This window comes from Danio rerio, chromosome 8 (genome assembly GCF_049306965.1).
Source record: "Danio rerio strain Tuebingen ecotype United States chromosome 8, GRCz12tu, whole genome shotgun sequence".
Classification (NCBI taxonomy): domain Eukaryota; kingdom Metazoa; phylum Chordata; class Actinopteri; order Cypriniformes; family Danionidae; genus Danio; species Danio rerio.
The window spans coordinates 63,805,001-63,810,000 of NC_133183.1; the positions used below are offsets into that span (position 1 = coordinate 63,805,001).

Below are 5,000 nucleotides of genomic sequence, written 5' to 3' on the forward strand. Positions count from 1 at the left end.
ATCACTATTATTTTCTTTACATTTCCAAACATGAGCCGACCACATACACAGTGTGATTTATTGGAATATTCATGTGTTTATTTGGTTTCTGATGTCTTGATGCTCCTTTTCTTTTAGACTTAATTTGCACAAAACGGCTGGTTTTACGCCTTGCGTCGTGTGCAGAAGTATAGTACAATTTACATGTTTTACAGCTATGTTCATGTGGTTTTTCACTGTGAAAATGGTTGCCAGTGCAGCTGAGCAGCGGAGGATCGGGAGTGACGGGAGCTGCTGGAGGTCCATGCACTTTTCAGGCTACTTCACGCACCAATTTAGCCGATTGTTTCCTCTTTTTATTTATACAGACTGACAACTTGTCATGGATTTCGTTCTTCAAACCCAGTAAAAAAGGATCACAATGCATGCATGAGTGAACGATTCAATCAATCAATCAATCGATCCCACTGATAATGGCAGGTGATCTGGTTTCCCTGACATACATCACAGTCAAAAGCCCTAATGGATTAAAACCTAGGGTGTTCGAATGAATGGCTTTCTCAGTATTGTAATAAAGCCCTTATAGCGATGCATATATCTCCCCTTGGTGCATTGATGCTATGCTTTTTTCCTGAGGTGAAAAGGATTGAACAAACACTCACACACAGAAAGACGGAAACAAAGGAAAACTCAATGAATGCTAACAGAGTTCATATTGCAGGCAATACCTCATTTTGTGTGTGTCGTGGTCTGTACATTGCTACTGTACGTTGCATTATAAACGCCTATATAGATATATATATACACAGTCAAGCCCCAAATTATTCATCCACATGACTTAAAGTTGCTTCTACTCAAAGAGCAGGTTTGTTTTTGGGCCGGCAATGACACCGGCTTCTCCCAAAAGATAAGAAGATGATGAACACTTTTATTTACATTGGAGCTGAATTCAGCAGGGGTATGAATAATTTTGACCTTCACTGTGTATATATATATATATATGTGTGTGTGTGTCGTCCCCATATACAATCTAAATCATTTAGTGCTCATCATATAGTGCTGTTTATTGTATATATTATTATTTATTAAAATAAAATTTGCTCAGATTTTAGTCTATATTTTAAACTATTATTTGAAAAAATAAATATATCCGAATACATCTATATTAACAGGCTTCGCATATGTGTCCATTAAGCACACGTCTTTCTGACCACACGGATAATATTGTATATTAAGCTGTCAAACACTCTTAGAAATAAAGGTACAAAGGCTGTCTCTGTTCACGTTTCACTTTTGGACTTTTTATTATACTGCAAACATGTCCTTCAGTCTAGCAATGGACAATATATCTATGTTAAAAGATAAACTTGCTTCTTTTGATATGTTTATATACTTTATATCAAATTAAATAGCTAAATAAACAGGAAAAGACCAGATTAATTAACACTGACTTGCCCTATATATACATACCGGCCCATTTACAGAGATTTATGTAAATAAAGCATTGTTAAATACATTATTATTCATAATAATAATGGCGAAGTATGCTTAGCCATGCCCCTCAATCTGGTAGTTTGCTGTAAGTGAAATATAAGAGGTGGAGCTCCAAAATAAACCCTGCCCCCTACTCGGAATGGGTCAAATATGCTTAGCGACGCCCCTTCAACCGGTAGTTTGCTGTAAGTGAAATATAAAAGGCGAAGCTCCAAAATAAATCCCACCCCCTACTCAGATTGGGTGAAATAAACTTACCGACGCCCCTTCAACAGATAGTTTGCTGTAAGTGAAAAATAAGAGGCAGAGCTCAAAAATAAATCCCGCCCCCTATTCAGAATGGGCGAAATATTCTCAGCCACCCCAATTTAACCAGTAGTTAGCTGTAGGTAAAATATAAGAGACTGAGCTCCGAAATAAACCCCACCCCCTACTCAGATTGGGCGAAATATGCTTAGCGACACCCCGTCAACCTGTTTGCTGTAAGTGAAATGTAAGAGGCGGAGCTCCAAAATAAACCCCGCCCCCTACTTAGATTGGGCGAAATATGCTTAGCGACACCCTTTCAACCTGTTGTTTGCTGTAAGTGAAATGCAAGAGGCGGAGCTCCAAAATAAACCCCGCCCCCTCTCAATAATTATGTGAAAATACGTCACCACAATGAAATAAAAGCCTTCTAGTTTACGTGGCCTTTTAAAAATGTAGTTTTTACCTTTAGTTCACCTGTATTTATTTTAGTACCTTTATTTCTGAGAGCGTACACTAACAGCCAATCAAACACTGCCATATTTCTGCTTTCTTTGTGATAGGCTAGATAATTGTAGTTCAGTACTGCACCGATTAACAGCCCTGCATCATGAAGGATAACCGATCTATAATAGAGAATCATATATATATATATTTAGTATAATACTATATATATAGATCAGTGATGGCGACCCTCGTCTAACATTAATGAAGCAGCAACCGTCAATGAATTATGAAAAATAAAAATTCATGTTATTCGTTATGGCTAATTGGCTCCATTTCAAAATGTGAAACATGCCACAGATATATATCTATATCTATATCTATATATGGGAAACATCATTTCCATTCAGACGGATTATTTACATTACAGATTCTCTCACACAAACGAAATCAGCTCCCTATAAGAACGACTATCTAGTTCCTCTCGGATCCGGTGTTCAATTCAATTCAATTTAATTTAGTGTCAATACTCTGACAACCATTTTTCTCCAGCTGAGAGAATCATTGCATAGAAGGTCTGAAATTAAAAGTCCTCTGACCAAACGTTTATATATTTATTTATTTATTTTTCTGGGTGTTGATCAGTATTTCTTTTTTCTCTGGAATGATAACAAATGTTGATGCACACACACACACACACACACACACACACACACACACACACCCGAAATCATTCACACATACCATTAGAACATATAGCAATATCAATGTTTTTTTTTTGTCGTCGTCGTTGTTTTGAACATGCAATCTCTACTTGCTTAAAAGTTCCCACATTCCTCTAAGCGTATTTCTCCCACTTTTTTTTAAATTTCTCTTAATTAATTATTTCATAAAAAACGCTGAAAACAAATCATGGCTTTGACACCTAATGTGTGTTATTATAATAAGAGACTGGGCATCACTTTGTCAATGACCGTACAGATATATTACAGCTTTACAGACAGATATCACTCTATATCTGACCACTACTGTAAAAACATCAAACAATATTGTGCTCTTTACTGGCTGACCACCGTCCACTATTGCTTTTGATCTGTTTTTGAACCAATAAAACTCAACCAAAAATATATATATATATATAACAAATAAACAAGTTGTAAACATGTGACGGAATAACAATGGATTTGAAACTATAAAAATTAATAAATAATTAAATAATTAAATAAAAAATATAAATAAACGTCCAATTTTTTTGTCTATATACAAACAACGTGAGAGAACAAAAATATAAACTGTGAATATAAAAATATGTTGAACGCTCTACAAACATAGCAAGGCGACAATTGAAGAACAAAACCAAATAATAATAATAATAATAAATATAGCTGCAAGCAGCAATTAAGGGGCCAAGCACTATTGGCCATAAGGTGGCGCTGCTCCAGACGTTTTTGAGTACTTTCAGGGCATGGGGTTGAAGATGCATACCATGTTTTGTAATGATATGTGAATGTGTTGGTAAAATATAGCATTTTTGGCCAAAAATCGAAATGGGCGACGCCCAAAATGGCTGACCTGTGAAAATCAGACATCATTCGACTCGGCATGCTCTGCCGAATGTAATGAGACCAGTTTCATGAGTTTCGGACGAAAGGTTAAGACGTTATAAGCCAAAAAGCAAGTTTTTAGTATCTCCGGACCACTAGGGGGCAGTGCGCCGAAACTCCGCAATTAACCTTAGACCCTAGTTGTCATAACACACACCAAGTTTGGTGTGAATCGGTGAATGCGTTACAGAGATATCGCCTCAAGTCCATTTTCGCAAGTTCTACGTTAAATTAGTTCGCAAGTTAAACAAAAACGGTTGGTCTAATCAACTTGAATTCCATAACTTTTGGTTGGCATGGTCTGTAGATCATGTGATTAAATTTTGGTGAAAATCGGAGACACGGCCTAGGACAAGTTCGATCAAATAGGTTTTTCGAAAAATTTAAAATAGCGCGAAAAAAGTCATGACGGAAAATGACGTCATAGGGTGCGTTTGAATTGGACTGAGCCAAGGAATCAGAGGGAAAAAGAATTTTGATTGTAGCCCATTCGGTTCAAAAGTTATGATGATAAACATACGTGAAAGTTTGGACAAGTGGTGGCGCTAGAGAGTTTAATTTTGAGACTTCATAATTGGCCTGATTAATGTTAATACTGGCCTCTATCATTGTGCCAAATTATACAACTTTCCCGCATACGCCTATATGGGCTGCCATTCAAATCCGGCGGAAGAAACGGAAGAAGAAGAAGAAGAAGAAGAAGAATAATAATAATAATAATAATAATAAGAACACTAACGAAAGCAATAGGTGCCTACGCACCTACGGTGCTTGGCCCCTAATAATGCACAATATTCCAACTCACCCATCCCGTATACAGTGGTTGTAAAAATACCCCGTCTGCAGCCTGAGGACAATTCTGTAATACTTTGGAAAGGACGATGAATAAAAAAAGACCTCATACGGGTCACAACCTGACATTGTTTGTTTTCTGCTGTGATGGTGGTCGGAGTCCCGGGGCGTTTCTCTCGTCCTCGTCTTCATCTTCTGGAGTGCACAAATCCTCATGGATATGGTGAACAGTGTAAGGTCTGGATTACATGCATTCCGAGTCCACGTTACACTTGTATAGCACATAGCAAGAGAGAGAGAAGGGAGAAAGAAAAGACAAACAGACAGGATTTCTTCTTTTTCATTCTGGAATGTTGAGTTAAAGGACTTAGCATAGAGATGTATGTTATAGATAACACGATTTCTTCTTCTTCTTTTTTATTTGGAAAAACCTATGAAGCT

The 5,000-nt window shown here is 37.0% G+C and overlaps 1 protein-coding gene across 9 annotated transcripts in view; it reads right to left on the reverse strand.

Moving 5' to 3' along the window:
- Nucleotides 1-3,417: 3,417 nt before the first annotated feature.
- Nucleotides 3,418-5,000, reverse strand: part of bsna (bassoon presynaptic cytomatrix protein a) — a 56,827-nt gene continuing 55,244 nt past the window's right edge. For all 9 annotated transcript variants that reach the window (XM_073911327.1, XM_073911324.1, XM_073911321.1 and 6 more), the window contains one exon: nt 3,418-5,000. This exon is cut by the window's right edge and continues 290 nt beyond it. The gene's annotated coding sequence lies outside the window, so the exon portion shown is untranslated.